Source organism: Salmo salar, chromosome 19 (assembly GCF_965601325.2).
Source record: "Salmo salar chromosome 19, fSalSal1, whole genome shotgun sequence".
Lineage (NCBI taxonomy): Eukaryota > Metazoa > Chordata > Actinopteri > Salmoniformes > Salmonidae > Salmo > Salmo salar.
Window position 1 is genome coordinate 85,180,367 of NC_138309.1, and position 19,282 is coordinate 85,199,648.

At 39.6% G+C, this 19,282-nt stretch overlaps 1 pseudogene across 1 annotated transcript in view; it reads left to right on the forward strand.

Annotated features, from left to right (window-relative positions):
- Positions 1-18,061, forward strand: part of LOC106579704 (uncharacterized protein C8orf34 homolog) — a 154,499-nt pseudogene extending 136,438 nt beyond the window's left edge. The window contains exons 13-15 of the transcript XR_014381715.1: positions 6,880-6,976; positions 13,259-13,297; positions 17,974-18,061. The product of XR_014381715.1 is annotated as an uncharacterized protein C8orf34 homolog (transcript). The remainder of the gene's footprint in view (positions 1-6,879; positions 6,977-13,258; positions 13,298-17,973) is intronic.
- Positions 18,062-19,282: the final 1,221 nt, after the last annotated feature.

Genomic DNA, 19,282 nt, shown 5'->3' on the forward strand with positions numbered 1-19,282 from the left:
CTGACTGGCTGGCTGTCCTGGCTGGCTGTCCTGGCTGGCTGTACTGGCTGACTGTACTGGCTGGCTGGCTGACTGGTTGGTTGGTTGGCTGACTGCACTGGCTGACTGACTGACTGGGTGACTAACTGGCTCACTGGCTGGCTGTACTGGCTGACTGTATTGACTGACTGTACTGGCTGACTGTACTGGCTGACTGACTGGCTGGCTGTCCTGGCTGGCTGTCCTGGCTGGCTGTACTGGCTGACTGTACTGGCTGACTGCACTGGCTGGTTGGCTGACTGGCTGACTGACTGGCTGAATGTCCTGGCTGGCTGTACTGGCTGACTGTACTGACTGACTGTACTGGCTGTAGTTGCTGACTGGCTGGCTGACTAGCTGACTATACTGGCTGACTGGCTGGATGGCTGACTGTACTGGCTGACTGGCTGACTGGCTGGATGGCTGACTGTACTGGCTGACTGGCTGACTGGCTGGATGGCTGACTGGCTGGATGGCTGACTGTACTGGCTGACTGGCTGACTGGCTGGATGGCTGACTGTACTGGCTGACTGGCTGGATGGCTGGCTGGCTGACTGGCTGGATGACTGGCTGGCTGACTGGCTGACTATACTTGCGGACTGGCTGACTGGCTGGGTGGTTGACTGGCTGGATGGCTGACTGTACTGGCTGACTGGCTGGATGGCTGGCTGGCTGACTGGCTGACTGGCTGGATGACTGGCTGGCTGGCTGGCTGGCTGACTGGCTGACTGTACTGGCTGACTGGCTGACTGTACTGGGAAAACTTCATCACCTTTTAACACTGAAAAACTAGACCACATAGAACCCTTCAGAAGGGACACGGGGCAATTTATTTATTCAAGTTTGGCCCGGAGGACTGTACTCTGAGGTATACTTGGTTCTTTAAGAAAATAAAACCAGCTGTAGAACTAATGGGGCTGACATTGGCGTCAGCCAACGCTCAGTGTCTTTAGCTGGGTTCACTGAGGTTTTCTCCCTGTGACAGGCTGCTCCTTCTCCACGGGCCAGTGTACCTTTCCTTGTAATACCATTAGTAGTGTTTAGAGCCTTTAAAAGCTAGAGCGAGAAAGAGAGAGAGAGAGAGAGAGACGTTCTCTTTTTTCAATGGCCAAGACTTTTAGAAATCATAAAAAACCAAAGGAGGACCAAGGCACTCTTCATATAATCAATCAAAATGCCTTTATTTGTATGGCCCAAGGGCAGCTGGGTAGCTAGCTATGCTCTCCCCTTGACGAAGGCCGTGCAGCTGAAACATGTCAGAGTTTTAAAACTGTGTTTCCATTGAACGTGCCATACAAATAAAGGCATTTAAAATCATTATATGAAGAGTGTCTTTGTCCTATTTTCTTTCTGATGATCAATTTACCCCTTTTACCGAAGGAGCCCCTTCTGTCTACTAAAACCTACTGTTGTTTACCTTAGTACCTTCTGTCTACCAAAACCTACTGTTGTTTACCTTCTGACTACCAAAACCTACTGTTGTTTACCTTCTGACTACCAAAACCTACTGTTGTTTACCTTCTGTCTACCAACACCTACTGTTGTTTACCTTCTGTCTACCAACACCTACTGTTGTTTACCTTCTGACTACCAAAACCTACTGTTGTTTACCTTCTGTCTACCAACACCTACTGTTGTTTACCTTCTGTCTACCAAAACCTACTGTTGTTTACCTTAGTACCTTCTGTCTACAAAAACCTACTGTTGTTTACCTTTTGTCTACCAAAACCTACTGTTGTTTACCTTCTGTCTACCAAAACCTACTGTTGTTTAGCTTAGTACCTTCTGTCTACAAAAACCTACTGTTGTTTACCTTAGTACCTTCTGTCTACCAAAACCTACTGTTGTTTACCTTCTGTCTACCAACACCTACTGTTGTTTACCTTAGTACCTTCTGTCTACCAAAACCTACTGTTGTTTACCTTAGTACCTTCTGACTACCAAAACCTACTGTTGTTTACCTTCTGACTACCAAAACCTACTGTTGTTTACCTTCTGTCTACCAGAACCTACTGTTGTTTACCTTAGTACCTTCTGTCTACCAAAACCTACTGTTGTTTACCTTAGTACCTTCTGACTACCAAAACCTACTGTTGTTTACCTTCTGTCTACCAAAACCTACTGTTGTTTACCTTCTGACTACCAAAACCTACTGTTGTTTACCTTAGTACCTTCTGTCTACCAAAACCTACTGTTGTGTACCTTAGTACCTTCTGTCTACCAAAACCTACTGTTGTTTACCTTCTGTCTACCAAAACCTACTGTTGTTTACCTTCTGACTACCAAAACCTACTGTTGTTTACCTTAGTACCTTCTGTCTACCAAAACCTACTGTTGTTTACCTTAGTACCTTCTGTCTACCAAAACCTACTGTTGTTTACCTTAGTACCTTCTGTCTACCAAAACCTACTGTTGTTTACCTTAGTACCTTCTGTCTACCAAAACCTACTGTTGTTTACCTTAGTACCTTCTGTCTACCAAAACCTACTGTTGTGTACCTTAGTACCTTCTGTCTACCAAAACCTACTGTTGTTTACCTTAGTACCTTCTGCCTACCAAAACCTACTGTTTACCTTAGTACCTTCTGTCTACCAAAACCTACTGTTGTTTACCTTCTGTCTACCAAAACCTACTGTTTACCTTAGTACCTTCTGTCTACCAAAACCTACTGTTGTTTACCTTCTGACTACCAAAACCTACTGTTGTTTACCTTAGTACCTTCTGACTACCAAAACCTACTGTTGTTTACCTTCTGTCTACCAAAACCTACTGTTGTTTACCTTAGTACCTTCTGTCTACCAAAACCTACTGTTGTTTACCTTAGTACCTTCTGTCTACCAAAACCTACTGTTGTTTAGCTTAGTACCTTCTGTCTACCAAAACCTACTGTTGTTTACCTTAGTACCTTCTGTCTACCAGAACCTGTTGTTTACCTTAGTACCTTCTGTCTACCAAAACCTACTGTTGTTTACCTTCTGACTACCAAAACCTACTGTTGTTTACCTTCTGTCTACCAACACCTACTGTTGTTTACCTTCTGTCTACCAACACCTACTGTTGTTTACCTTCTGACTACCAAAACCTACTGTTGTTTACCTTCTGACTACCAAAACCTACTGTTGTTTACCTTCTGACTACCAAAACCTACTGTTGTTTACCTTCTGTCTACCAACACCTACTGTTGTTTACCTTCTGACTACCAAAACCTACTGTTGTTTACCTTTTGTCTACCAAAACCTACTGTTGTTTACCTTCTGTCTACCAAAACCTACTGTTGTTTAGCTTAGTACCTTCTGTCTACCAAAACCTACTGTTGTTTACCTTCTGTCTACCAACACCTACTGTTGTTTACCTTAGTACCTTCTGTCTACCAAAACCTACTGTTGTTTACCTTAGTACCTTCTGACTACCAAAACCTACTGTTGTTTACCTTCTGACTACCAAAACCTACTGTTGTTTACCTTCTGTCTACCAGAACCTACTGTTGTTTACCTTAGTACCTTCTGTCTACCAAAACCTACTGTTGTTTACCTTAGTACCTTCTGTCTACCAAAACCTACTGTTGTTTACCTTAGTACCTTCTGTCTACCAAAACCTACTGTTGTTTACCTTAGTACCTTCTGTCTACCAAAACCTACTGTTGTGTACCTTAGTACCTTCTGTCTACCAAAACCTACTGTTGTTTACCTTCTGACTACCAAAACCTACTGTTGTGTACCTTAGTACCTTCTGTCTACCAAAACCTACTGTTGTTTACCTTCTGTCTACCAAAACCTACTGTTGTTTACCTTAGTACCTTCTGACTACCAAAACCTACTGTTGTTTACCTTAGTACCTTCTGTCTACCAAAACCTACTGTTGTTTACCTTAGTACCTTCTGTCTACCAAAACCTACTGTTGTTTACCTTAGTACCTTCTGTCTACCAAAACCTACTGTTGTTTACCTTAGTACCTTCTGTCTACCAAAACCTACTGTTGTTTACCTTAGTACCTTCTGTCTACCAAAATCTATTGTTTACCTTAGTACCTTCTGTCTACCAAAACCTGTTGTTTACCTTCTGTCTACCAAAACCTGCTGTTGTTTACCTTAGTACCTCTGTCTACCAAAACCTGTTGTTTACCTTCTGTCTACCAAAACCTACTGTTGTTTACCTTAGTACCTTCTGTCTACCAAAATCTATTGTTTACCTTAGTACCTTCTGTCTACCAAAACCTACTGTTGTTTACCTTAGTACCTTCTGTCTACCAAAACCTGTTGTTTACCTTCTGTCTACCAAAACCTACTGTTGTTTACCTTAGTACCTTCTGTCTACCAAAACCTACTGTTGTTTACCTTAGTACCTTCTGTCTACCAAAATCTATTGTTTACCTTAGTACCTTCTGTCTACCAAAACCTACTGTTGTTTACCTTAGTACCTTCTGTCTACCAAAACCTACTGTTGTTTACCTTAGTACCTTCTGTCTACCAAAACCTACTGTTGTTTACCTTCTGTCTACCAAAACCTACTGTTGTGTACCTTAGTACCTTCTGTCTACCAAAACCTGTTGTTTACCTTCTGTCTACCAAAACCTACTGTTGTTTACCTTAGTACCTTCTGTCTACCAGAACCTGTTGTTTACCTTAGTACCTTCTGTCTACCAGAACCTGTTGTTTTTACCTTAGTACCTTCTGTCTACCAAAACCTACTGTTGTTTACCTTAGTACCTTCTGTCTACCAGAACCTGTTGTTTACCTTAGTACCTTCTGTCTACCAGAACCTGTTGTTTACCTTAGTACCTTCTGTCTACCAAAACCTACTGTTGTTTACCTTCTGTCTACCAACACCTACTGTTGTGTACCTTAGTACCTTCTGTCTACCAAAACCTGTTGTTTACCTTCTGTCTACCAAAACCTACTGTTGTTTACCTTAGTACCTTCTGTCTACCAGAACCTACTGTTGTGTACCTTAGTACCTTCTGTCTACCAGAACCTGTTGTTTACCTTAGTACCTTCTGTCTACCAAAACCTACTGTTGTTTACCTTAGTACCTTCTGTCTACCAAAACCTACTGTTGTTTACCTTAGTACCTTCTGTCTACCAAAACCTACTGTTGTTTACCTTAGTACCTTCTGTCTACCAAAACCTGTTGTTTACCTTAGTACCTTCTGTCTACCAAAACCTACTGTTGTTTACCTTAGTACCTTCTGTCTACCAAAACCTACTGTTGTTTACCTTCTGTCTACCAAAACCTACTGTTGTGTACCTTAGTACCTTCTGTCTACCAAAACCTGTTGTTTACCTTCTGTCTACCAAAACCTACTGTTGTTTACCTTAGTACCTTCTGTCTACCAGAACCTGTTGTTTACCTTAGTACCTTCTGTCTACCAGAACCTGTTGTTTACCTTAGTACCTTCTGTCTACCAAAACCTACTGTTGTTTACCTTAGTACCTTCTGTCTACCAAAACCTACTGTTGTTTACCTTAGTACTTTCTGTCTACCAAAACCTGTTGTTTACCTTCTGTCTACCAAAACCTACTGTTGTTTACCTTAGTACCTTCTGTCTACCAGAACCTGTTGTTTACCTTAGTACCTTCTGTCTACCAGAACCTGTTGTTTACCTTAGTACCTTCTGTCTACCAAAACCTACTGTTGTTTACCTTAGTACCTTCTGTCTACCAAAACCTACTGTTGTGTACCTTAGTACCTTCTGTCTACCAAAACCTACTGTTGTTTACCTTAGTATCTTCTGCCTACCAAAACCTACTGTTTACCTTAGTACCTTCTGTCTACCAAAACCTACTGTTGTTTACCTTCTGTCTACCAAAACCTACTGTTTACCTTAGTACCTTCTGTCTACCAAAACCTACTGTTGTTTACCTTCTGACTACCAAAACCTACTGTTGTTTACCTTCTGTCTACCAAAACCTACTGTTGTTTACCTTAGTACCTTCTGACTACCAAAACCTACTGTTGTTTACCTTCTGACTACCAAAACCTACTGTTGTTTACCTTCTGTCTACCAAAACCTACTGTTGTTTACCTTAGTACCTTCTGTCTACCAAAACCTACTGTTGTTTACCTTAGTACCTTCTGTCTACCAGAACCTGTTGTTTACCTTAGTACCTTCTGTCTACCAAAACCTGTTGTTTACCTTAGTACCTTCTGTCTACCAAAACCTACTGTTGTTTACCTTAGTACCTTCTGTCTACCAAAACCTACTGTTTACCTTAGTACCTTCTGTCTACCAGAACCTGTTGTTTACCTTAGTACCTTCTGTCTACCAAAACCTACTGTTGTTTACCTTAGTACCTTCTGTCTACCAAAACCTACTGTTGTGTACCTTAGTACCTTCTGTCTACCAAAACCTACTGTTGTGTACCTTAGATCTTCCCATCCATCTTTTGTCGACTTTTAGAAATCAGTTGAGTTTCTTTTTAGTTTTGGTTCTTTGTTTTGCTAACAGACATCTAGCGGTAGGTAGTATCAAATGGATATTTTCCAGAAGAATGTGTTTTTCTCTCGTTTTGCTCTGAACTTTGGCCCAGTTCATGCTGTATACCTACGTTTGTAAATGAAACTACTTATAGTACTGAGCCATCCATTACGATGATTCAATTATTCTCTATAAATATGTATCTCCTTAATTCCAAGCAAGTTGTGTATAGAGTATACATGCTTGTTATGTTACTACAGCCAGACGTCATCCATAGACAACCTAAATACTGTACATCTGTGGATTATCTCTATTAAATATATATATATTTTTTAATCCTCAATTCAACATTAACATGGCTGTAACCTGCTCTCGTTGTCCTCTCTCTGTTGTGTACCTACAGCAGGAATTAACCCTGTAAATGTCTCTCTGTCCTCTCCTCTCTAGGATGAGTTCTACCAGCAGCTACAGCCTATCAGACAGCCATGACACATTCCCATTGACACAGAGAGTGACATCCTGGAACCCCTTGAGCAGGACCATTGTGAGTGACTGTGGCTGGCCTTCGTCCTGCCTTTACCTTATACAGATGATTTCAGGAAAATATTCAGACCCCTTGACTTTTACCACATTTTGTTTTAAGTTACTGTCGCGGGTGTCGTAGAGATTGGACCAAAACGCAGCGGGAACGTGTAAACTCATCTTCTTATTTTATTAAAGAAGGAAAAACAAAAGAAACACGTATACAAAAACAACAAACGACACTAAACAGTCCCGTCAGGTACACAGACACAAAACAGGAAACAACTACCCACAAATCCCATAGAAAAAAACACCCCTCACCCCACCCCTCTTCAATTAGAAGCAACGAGGAGCAGCTGCTTCCAATTGAAGGTCAACCCAATCAACACCACATAGAAATAGACATACTAGAACTAACATAGAAATAGACTAACAAGAACATAGCCCAACAAACCCCGAAACACTCTAACAAACACCCCCTGCCACGCCCTGACCAAACTACAATAACAAACAACCTATTTTACTGGTCAGGACGTGACAGTTACAGCCTTATTTTAAAATGGATGAAATACATTTAAAAATCTCATCAATCTACACATGATACTCCATTATGACAAAACTACAACAGGTTTTTAGATTTTTTTTGCAAATGTATAAAATATTTAAAACAGAAGTACCTTATTATTAATCAGACTCATTACTATGAGACTCGAAATTGAGCTCAGGTGCATACTGTTTCCATTGATCATCCTTGAGATGTTTCTACAACTTGATTGGAGTCCACCTGTGGTAAATTAAATTGATTGGACATGATTTGGAAATGCACACACCTGTCTATATAAGGTCCCACAGTTGACAGTGCATGTCAGAGCAAAAACCAAGCCATGAGGTCGAAGGAATTGTCCATAGAGCTCAGAGACAGGATTGTGTCGAGGCACACATCTGGGGAAAGGTACCAAAACATGTCTGCAGCATTGAAGGTCCCCAAGAACACATTGGCCTCCATCATTCTTAAATGGAAGAAGTTTGGAAACACTAAGACATTTCCTGGAGCTGGCCGTCCAGCCAAACTGAGCAATCGGGGGAGAAGGGTCTTGTTCTGGGAGGTGACCAAGAACCCTGTGGTCACTCTGTCTACCAAAACCTACTATTGTAGAGTTCCTCTGTGGAGATGGGAGAACCTTCCAGAAGGACAACCATCTCTTCAGCACTCTACCAATCAGGCCTTTATGGTAGAGTGCTCCCCCGGGTGGCGCAGAGGTCTAAGGCACTGCATCTCAGTGCTAAAGGCGTCACTGCAAACCCTGGTTCGATTCCAGGCTGTATCACAATCGGCCGTGATTGGGTGTCCCATAAGGCGGCGCACAATTGGCCCAGCGTCATCCGGGTTTGGCAAGTGTAGGCCGTCATTGTAAATCAGAATTTGTTCTTAACTGACTTGCCTAGTTACATAAAGTTTAAATCAAATGGAAAATAAACAGCTGCCAGACAGAAGACTCTCCTCAGTAAAAGGCACATGAGCCAAAAGAGATGATCTGAATAGAAGAATGGGAGAAACTGTCACGCCTGTCGTAGAGAGGGGCAGACCGAAGTGCTGCGTGAGTGTAGTTCCACATTTTATTTACTCTGTGAAACTCATGCAATACATCAAAATAACTGAATAGACAAAAACAACAAACCGTGACGCAGAGGAGAACAAACACTACTCAAAAAGAATCACCCACAAAACCCAGGAAGAAAAACCCCTACTTAAATATGATCTCCAATTAGAGACAACGAGGACCAGCTGCCTCCAATTGGAGATCATCCCAAACAAGCCAGCATAGAAATACAAAAACTAGAACCTAAGAACATAGAAATAGAAAACATAGAAAAGCCCAAAACACCCCCTGTCACGCCCTGACCTACTCTACCATAGAAAATAACATCTTACTATGGTCAGGACGTGACAGAAACTCCCCAAATACAGGTGTGCCAAGCTTGTAGCGTCATACCCAAGAAGACTAGAGGCTGTAACCGCTGCCAAAGGTGCTTCAACAAAGTACTGAGTAAAGAGTCTGAATACTTATGTAAATGTGATGTTTTAGTTTTTAATTCTTTATAAATTTGCCAAAAAAATGTAAAAACATATTTTTTTCACTTTGTCATCATGAGGTATTATGTATTCCTGATGAGGGGGGGAGTAATTCATTCTAGAATAAGGCTGTAACCTAACACAATGTGAAAAAAGTCAAGGGGGCTGAAAACTTTTCGAATGCACTGTACTTCTCCCTCTCTTTCTCTGTGCTTTCTCTCTTTTTGTCTATTTCTCTACCTTCCTCTCTTCCTCTTTATCCTATTGGCTGGTTCTTTCTTGTTGTCTTCTCTGTCCCGTACTGACTTACAGGTGAAATCAACTTTCCTCAGCATTCTAGTGTAAAACTTCCTCCAACCTATTCTCATGAAGTGTGTGGTATTCTAGTGGTCCACAGTATAACTGACTACATTGTTAATACCATTGGGTGTACCACATCATTTCTTTAGTTCAATTTATTAATGTCAATACTCCAATTCTGAGTGATTTATTATACAAAGTATGACTTTCCATGGGCCTAAAAATGAGATTTAGGTAGCCTGTTAAATTCAGTACAAACACATAAGAGTTTAGGCTATACAACAGGGTAATTTAGGAGTGGATAAGGCTGTTGACATTGTCTAAAATTACATTTCTAGGTGTCATCAGAGAGATTTATTCACGTTATTAAGAGCTAATCGATGGACGTGAATTACTCCATGGAATCTCATAAATAGTTATAGGAGTTTGGCTTGAGTACCTCTCTCTCGCTCTCTCTCTCTCTCCTCTCTCTCTCTCTCTCTCTCTCTCTCCTCTCTCTCTCTCTCTCTTACTCTCTCTCTCTCTCTCTCTCTCTCTCTCTCTCTCTTACTCTCTCTCTCTCTTTCTCTCTCTCTCTTTCTCTCTCTCTCTCGCTCTCTCTTACTCTCTCTCTCTCTCTCTCTCTCTCTCTCTCTCCTCTCTCTCTCTCTCTTTCTCTCTCTCTCTCGCTCTCTCTTACTCTCTCTCTCTCTCTCTCTCTCTTTCTCTCTCTCTCTCTCTCTCCTCTCTCTCTCTCTCTCTCTCTCTCTCTCCTCTCTCTCTCTCTCTCTCTCGAACATGACATGACATGACATTATTGGATCAGGGGTGCGTCCCAAATAGCACCCTGTTCCCTATCCAGTGCACTACTCATGACCAGGGCCCTATGGGACGCAGCCTCTGTTCTAGTGTACGCCTCACAGGTAGTGCACTATGTGGGGAATAGGGTGCCATTTGGGTCGTACAATCCATCTTTAATCATTAGATCATACCTCCCTTGATATTCAGCTCTATAAACCAGATTAATGTAGTAATATGTCATCCTATAATGATATGTAATAATATACTAATGTAATTATATATTCATATCTAATAATATAATGATATGCACTAATGTAATGATATGTAATACTATTCAAATGTAATAATATATTCATATCTAATAATATACTAATTTGTTATAATATAATGATATGTAATAATATACTAACATGTAATACTATTACTAATATGTTATAATGATATGTAATAATATACTAACATGTAATAATATTACTAATATGTTATAATATAATGATATGTAATAATATACTAATATGTAATAATATAATGATATGTAATAATATACTAATATGTTATAATATACTATTATGTAATACTATACTAATATGTAATACTATAATGATATGTAATAATATACTAATGTGTAATAATATACTATTATGTAATAATATACTAATATGTAATACTTTAATGATAATAAATAATATACTAATATGTAATACTTTAATGATATGTAATACTATAATGATATGTAATGCTTTAATGATAAGTAATAATATACTAATATGTAATAATATACTAATATGTAATACTTTAATGATATGTCATAATATACTAATATTTAATACTTTAATGATATGTAATAATATACTAATATGTAAATATATACTAATATGTAATACTAGAATGATATGTAATAATATATGAATATCTAAAAAATATATTTGTATCTAATAATATACTAATATGTAATAATATGCTAATATGTAATAATATACCAATATGTAATAATATATGAATATCAAAAAATATATTTAAATATAATAATATAGTAATATGTAATAATATATTAATATGTGATAATATAATACTATATTAATATGTAATATATTTAAATGTAATAATTTCAATATGTAATCATATAGCAATATGTAATAATGTATTAACATGATAACATAGTACTATGTAATGCTATAGTAATATGTAATAATATAGTGATATTTAATACTATATGAATATGTAATATATAGTAATATATTATGTAATAAGGTAATAATATATTAATATCTAATAACATGGTAATATGTAATAGCATATTATTATGTGATAATATAGTAATATATTCAGAATATTATAATATTATAATCATATGTAATCATATATTAATATATAATAATATATTAATATGTAATAATATAGTACTGTACCAATGTATGACTATGTAATAATATATTAATATGTACTAATATAGTAATATATTATGTAATAAGATAATACTATATGCATATCTAATAATATAGTTTTGTAATAATACATTATGATGTCATAATATAGTCACATATTAATAATATAATAATATAATATTAATATGTAATCATATATCAATATGTAGTCGTATATTAATATCTAATATTGTAATATGCAATGTATTAATATGTAATACTATAGTAATATACCAATATATTAATATGTAATAATTTAGTCATATGTAAAATATAATACTGTGTATTACTATAGACTGATACTGCCAAGATAACTCCTCAGGTTCTTCCAACCCGTCCACTGAGGTCCCGTCCCTCTATCAAACCGTCAAACTCAAGCTCTCTTAACTTTTCTGTTGAGAGTTGCGTATCGCCCCATCCTCAGAGATGGTGTTCAGATCATGATATTGGACAAACGCGTCACACATGTGCTTGAGGGTGGCCTTGTGGTTATTAAGACCCATATAGGATTTCCCTGTTGGCGTGGGTATGAACCCTGGCACCTAACGGCCCTACGCTCTCCATCCCTCTACCGCCCCTTCATTAAATAGCTAACTTCTTCAATGTGGGTCTGTTGTGTTGCCTAAGTGCGCTAGTAAAGCTCATCATCATACCAAACTATTTTCTACTTGGAGTCAATTCATCTTAATTTATGTATCAAGCCAGATGGAACTAAATCTGTCAATAGTACCCTACAAAACACCAGTCTCAACGTCAACAGTGAAGAGGCGACTCCGGGATGCTGGCCTTCTAGGCAGAGTTCCTCTGTCCAGTGTCTGTGTTCTTTTGCCCATCTTGATCTTTTCTTTCTTTTTGGCCAGTCTGATATATGGATTTTTCTTTGCAACTCTGCCTAGAAGGCCAGCATCCCAGAGTCGCCTCTTCACTGTTGACGTTGCGACTGGTGTTCTTCAAAGGTAAGGCATGAATTAAATCGTTATTTCTGATTTCTGAAAACTGATTTTCATGTGTTGGTATGCTGGGCGCTGTTCTCAGATTATCGCATGGTTTGCTTTCGCCGTAAAGCCTTTCTGAAATCTGACACGGTGGCTAGATTAACAAGAAGTTGAGCTTTAATTTGGTGTATTGCACATGTGAATGTATGAAAGTTAAATATTTGTAATAATTTTTGGGGAATTTGGCGCCTTGCCATTTCACCGGATGTTGTCAAATCGATCCCGTTAACCGGATTTGAGCCATAAGAAGTTTTAACTAGGCATGTCATTTAAGAACAAATTCTTATATACAATGACGGTCTACACCGGCCAAACCCAGACGATGCTGGGTCAATTGTGATGCCGCCCTATGAGACTCAGAATCACAGCCGGTTGTGATACAGCCTGGAATCTAACCAGGGTGTCTGTAGTGACGCCTCTAGCACTGAGATGCAGTGCCTTAGACGGCTGCGCCACTCGGGAGCCCAAACTACTTAATTTATGAAACTCTACTGCATGAATTAAGAGTTTAGTGTACTGTGTGTATACGCTTGCCAATAGAGTTATCTTGTTGGAGGTTATGTTAGGTCTTAGTTAGAATACCCCTGAATTCACTACACAATGTTGTCACAGTGGAGACGGGATGAGTCTAATTGACCATCTCTCACCTTTTCCATGGGTTTCGTAATGGATAAATATATACAGTTACGTTGTAGACTAATGTGTTATTGTCTGTTCTGATCCATTCACAGGTGGGGTACGGGATGCCAATAAAAGACCAGTGTTCTCAGGTAAACATTTTAAATGCATGTTTCAAGTGTACCTGTCTGTCCCAATCAACCATCTTCACAATAATAACATTACCCAATCAACCTTCTTCAGAACAATAAGGGTACCCAATCAACCTTCTTCAGAACAATAAGGGTACCCAATCAACCTTCTTCAGAACAATAAGGGTACCCAATCAACCTTCTTCAGAACAATAAGGGTACCCGATCAACCAGTCATAATCAACCAGCATCTGTCATAAAACACCTTTTGAAAATTGTAACATATTTACTTTTTATTCTTTAAGCAGAACATATTTCCACTCAGAATTATACCAACGTGGTCTACCGGACCACCAACTGCCTTATACATTACCAGGTAGTAGTCCTGGATTATGATATATTGTGTGGATTATATTGTATGGATTATATTGTATGGATTATATTATGATAACATGATTATGTGGATCAAAAAACCCAGCTGGTATATATTAATAAAAAAAAAACAATAACATATTTCTACTTAACTCTTTAAAGTGTAACATAATTTACACTCAAAAGCATAACAATCTACGAAGTCTTGCGTTACTACCAGATAACAGCAGTTCTGGATTAAATATATTATTATATGGGTCAACAAGCCATCCAATAGCACCATAACATCAGCCATTATTTTTACCTTTATTTAACTTGACAAGTGAGTTAGGAACAAATTGTTATTTTCAATGATAGCCTAGTAACAGTGGGTTAACTGCCTTGTTCAGGTGGCAGAACAACAGATTTGAACCTTGTCAGCTCAGGGATTCGATCTCGCAACCTTTCGGTTACTAGTCCAACGGTCGAACCACTAGGCTACGCTGCCGCCCCTACAGTATGCTTCTCATTAGTAGTGTATATACCAATCACTTTGGGTTGAGACCTCTTTACCCCATTAGACATACAAAAGACATCTTTATTTGACATGTCTGTCCGCCACTGACCTCACTCAGATTCCCCGGCAACCACCGCAGTGTACATTGCCCCCGGAAACCACCAATGGGTGACTCAGAAGCCTCCACTTTCCTTTATTGACCCACCAATTAGCCGCTAGTGGGCTTGGTATTGCCGTTGCCGGACGTCAGCCATTTTGGAGAGGGGGAGAAAGAGGGGGGCGGGGAGGAGAGTGGAAGAGGGAGGAGGGAAGAAATGGGGAAAAGGGAGCCAGAGCGTGAGGGGGGAGAAAGAGGGAGAGAGAGAGAGAATGTCAAAGAAAGAGGGAAGGAAGGAGAAAGACTGGGGGAAACTGAGATGCAGGCCCCTTCCACACACAAAAGCCAAAGCTTTTGACTCTGTTAATCACCACATCCTCATCGGCAGACTCAGTAGCCTTGGTTTCTCAAACGATTGCGTCGCCTGGTTCACCAACTACTTCTCTGACAGAGTTCAGTGTGTCAAATCGGAGGGCCTACTGTCTGGACCTCTGGCAGTCTCTATGGGGGTACCACAGGGTTCAATTCTTGGGCCAACTCTTTTCTCTGTATACATAAATGATGTCGCTCTTGCTGCTGGTGAATCTCTGATCCACCTCTACGCAGACGACACCATTCTGTACACTTCTGGCCCTTCTTTGGACACTGTGTTAACAACCCTCCAGACGAGCTTCAATGCCATTCAACTCTCCTTCCGTGGTCTCCAACTGCTCCTAAACACAAGTAAAACTAAATGCATGCTCTTCAACCGATTGCTGCCTGCACCTGCCCGCCTGTCCAGCATCACTTCTCTGGACGGTTCTAACTTAGAATTTGTGGACAACTACAAATACCTAGGTGTCTGGTTAGACTGTAAACTCTCCTTCCAGACTCACATCAATCATCTCCAATCCAAAGTGAAATCTCGAATTGGCTTCCTATTTCGCAACAAAGCATCCTTCACTCATGCTGCCAAACATACCCTCGTAAAACTGACCATCCTACCAATCCTCGACTTCGGCGATGTCATTTACAAAATAGCTTCCAATACCCTACTCAACAAGCTGGATGCAGTCTATCACAGTGCCATCCGTTTTGTCACCAAAGCCCCATATACTACCCACCACTGCGACCTGTACGCTCTCGTTGGCTGGCCTTCGCTTCATAATCGTCGCCAAACACATTGGCTCCAGGTCATCTACAAGACCCTGCTAGGTGAAGTCCCCCCTTATCTCCGCTCACTGGTCACCATAGCAGCACCCACCTGTAGCACGCGCTCCATGCAGGTATATCTCTCTGGTCACCCCTAAAGCCAACTCCTCCTTTGGTCGTCTCTCCTTCCAGTTCTCTGCTGCCAATGACTGGAACGAACTACAAAAATCTCTGAAACTGGAAACACTTATCTCCCTCACTAGCTTTAAGCACCAGCTGTCAGAGCAACTCACAGATCACTGCACCTGTACATAGCCCATCTATAATTTAGCCCAAACTACTACCTCTTCCCCTACTGTATTTATTTATTTTATTTATTTTGCTCCTTTGCACCATATTATTTATATTTTATCTCTGAACTTTCTTCAAACTACAAATCTACCATTCCAGTGTTTTTCTTGCTATACTTTATTTACTTTGCCACCATGGCATTTTTTTGCCTTTACCTCCCTTATCTCACATCATTTGCTCACATTCTATATAGTCTTTTTTTTTCTACTGCATCATTGATTGTATGTTGTTTTACTCCATGTGTAACTCTGTGTTTTTGTATGTTGTCGAACTGCTTTGCTTTATCTTGGCCAGGTCGCAATTGTAAATGAGAACTTGTTCTCAACTTGCCTACCTGGTTAAATAAAGGTGAAATAAATAAAAATAAATAAAAACATCGTGTCAAGGCTTTACAGAGTTTACAGAGGTTTAACACTGTGAATCCTATCGAACATCTGTGGAAAGACTTGAAGATTGCTGTTCACCGCCGCTCCCCATCTAATTTAACAGATCTTGAGAAAATCTGCAAGGAAGAATGGGGTTTAACACTGCAGACAGCGTCAAGGCTTTACAGGGTTTAACACGCTGCAGACAGCGTCAAGGCTTTACAGGGTTTAACACTCTGCAGACAGCGTCAAGGCTTTACAGGGTTTAACACTGCAGACAGCGTCAAGGCTTTACAGGGTTTAACACGCTGCAGACAGCGTCAAGGCTTTACAGGGTTTAACACTCTGCAGACAGCATCAAGGCTTTACAGGGTTTAACACTGCAGACAGCGTCAAGGCTTTACAGGGTTTAACACTCTGCAGACAGCGTCAAGTCTTTACAGGGTTTAACACTCTGCAGACAGCGTCAAGGCTTTACAGGGTTTAACACTCTGCAGACAGCGTCAAGGCTTTACAGGGTTTAACACTGCAGACAGTGTCAAGGCTTTACAGGGTTTAACACTCTGCAGACAGTGTCAAGCCTTTACAGGGTTTAACACTGCAGACAGCGTCAAGTCTTTACAGGGTTTACAGGGTTTAACACTCTGCAGACAGCGTCAAGGCTTTACAGGGTTTAACACTCTGCAGACAGCGTCAAGGCTTTACAGGGTTTAACACTCTGCAGACAGCGTCAAGGCTTTACAGGGTTTACAGGGTTTAACACTGCAGACAGCGTCAAGGCTTTAGAGGGTTTACACTCTGCAGACAGCGTCAAGGCTTTACAGGGTTTACAGGGTTTAACACTCTGCAGACAGCGTCAAGGCTTTACAGGGTTTAACACTCTGCAGATGGGCTCTTCAGATGGGCATAGCTGATAGACGTGCCCAAGATGACACAATGCTCTAAACACAGCCAAATTCAGATGGGCATAGCTGATAGACGTGCCCAAGATGACACAATGCTCTAAACACAGCCAAATTCAGATGGGCATAGCTGATAGACGTGCCCAAGATGACACAATGCTCTAAACACAGCCAAAGGGACTTCTACGAAGTATTGACTCAGTGGTGTGAATACATAAGTAAATTAGATATTTATGTATTTAATAATCAATACATTTGCATAATAAAATCTAACAACAGGTTTTCACTTTGTCATTATGTGTGTAGATGGGTGACAAAAAATATTTATTTAATCCATTTTAAATTCAGGCTGTAACACAACAAAATGTGGAATAAGTCAAAGGGTGTGAATACTTTTCTGAAGGCACTGTATAGTGCACTACTTTTGACCAGCGCCCAATAGGGAATAGGGTGCCAATTGGGACGGGGCCAGAGAGTGTCTGATTGGTTAGAGGAGGTTGTCTGCAGTTCTGCCTTATTATGGCGCTAGCTTGTCAACACGTTCTGCAGTTCCCAGAGAGAGAGAGAGAGAGAGAGAGAGAGAGAGAGAGAGAGAGAGAGAGATATGCCATGAACTAACACTGCAATGGTAACCATGACAAACCACCAACAATCCAATGCTGTAACCATGACACTCGACCCAAACCCCAAAGCTGGGTGCTGATGTCACGGTTCCCCTATCACTCATCTCCCAGAATTTATAGCTTCAAATACCGCCCTCTGGTTGCCCCTCTCTCTCGGTCCAAACTCAACCAATTAACCAGGCTTCATTCTCATTTTTCTCCTGATATTTATGTTTGACATGTTCAAATATTAAAGGCTGTTTTATTGTAATAGCTCAGGCTTTTATTCCTTGTTAGCGGTTGTTGAATTGCTTGCGTCTGAATCTTGGTTTCTAAGGAGACTGATTTAGTGTTTTCATCTTTGTGTGTTTTGTTTTACAGGCCTGTAAGGATGAAAACCAGAGAAAGAGACATTGATCCAATCAAATAATTATGCAAAACCACTGGGGCATTTTCAATATTGTGTACAGAGACCATTATTTTATATATATATATATATATATATATATATATATATATATATATATATATATATATATATATATATATATATATATATATATATATATATATATATAAAAAGATTGTATACTTTTTCCATAGAAGTTGATATTTCTTAGACTATGTAGCCCTTATAAAGATGTTTGAACTATTGTGGGAAAATATGATGACTTTAGAGTATGAAGTAAAACTAAATATTAACTTTTAACTATTTGGGTTAGGTTTTTTAGCTTGCTTACCTCGTTTAGCGATCTGAAAGAAATTAAAAAAAAGCGTTTTGTGGTTGTCAAACATTTTTCTTGAAGCTAGATTCATTTTTTGTGACGGTAGCATATGTACTGTATATGATGCAATCTCTGTTATTAAAGTTAAGTGTGTTTTCAAGGGGAAAAGCTTTCAAAGGAATATAATAACGGAACCAAAAAAAAATCCACTTTGATTGGAAGATTATTTTCCACATGGTTTTAGAGTATTGTAGTTTTCAAGGGACGCTGTTACATTTACATTCATGTTGTCTGTGAGGAGGATATTTGTCATGCTTACACACCTGTCTGTTAATCAGTTGCAGGTTGTTTTCTAAATCACCACCAATAAATTGACCACTTATTTAATCCTGGTATACACTGATATGTTTATCCACACGGTTCCTTTCTCAGCTATATGTTCATTTTCTACCCGTACACTATGTTACATTTCTAGCTATACTGAACAAAAATATAGAGAGTTGATCCAATGTTTCATGAGCTGAAGAAAAAAAAGATCACAGAAATGTTCCATACGCACAAAAATAATATTTCTCTCAAATTTTGTACACAACTTTGTTTACATCCCTGTTATGGAACATTTATCATTTGCCAAGATAATCGATCCACTTGACAGGTGTGGCATATCAAGAAGCTGATTAAACAGCAAGATCCTTACACAGCTGCACCTTGTGCTGGGGACAATAAAAGGCCACTGTAAAATGTGCAGTTTTTTCACACAACACAATACCACGAATGTCTCAAGTTTTGAGGGAGCGTGCAATTGGCATGCTGAATGCAGGAATGTCCACCAGAGTTGATGCCAGATAATTGAATGTTAATTTCTCTACCATAAGCCTCATCCAACGTCGTTTTAGAGAATTTGGCAGTATGTCCAACCGGTCTCACAACCGCAGACCAGGTGTAACCACGCCAGCCCAGGACCT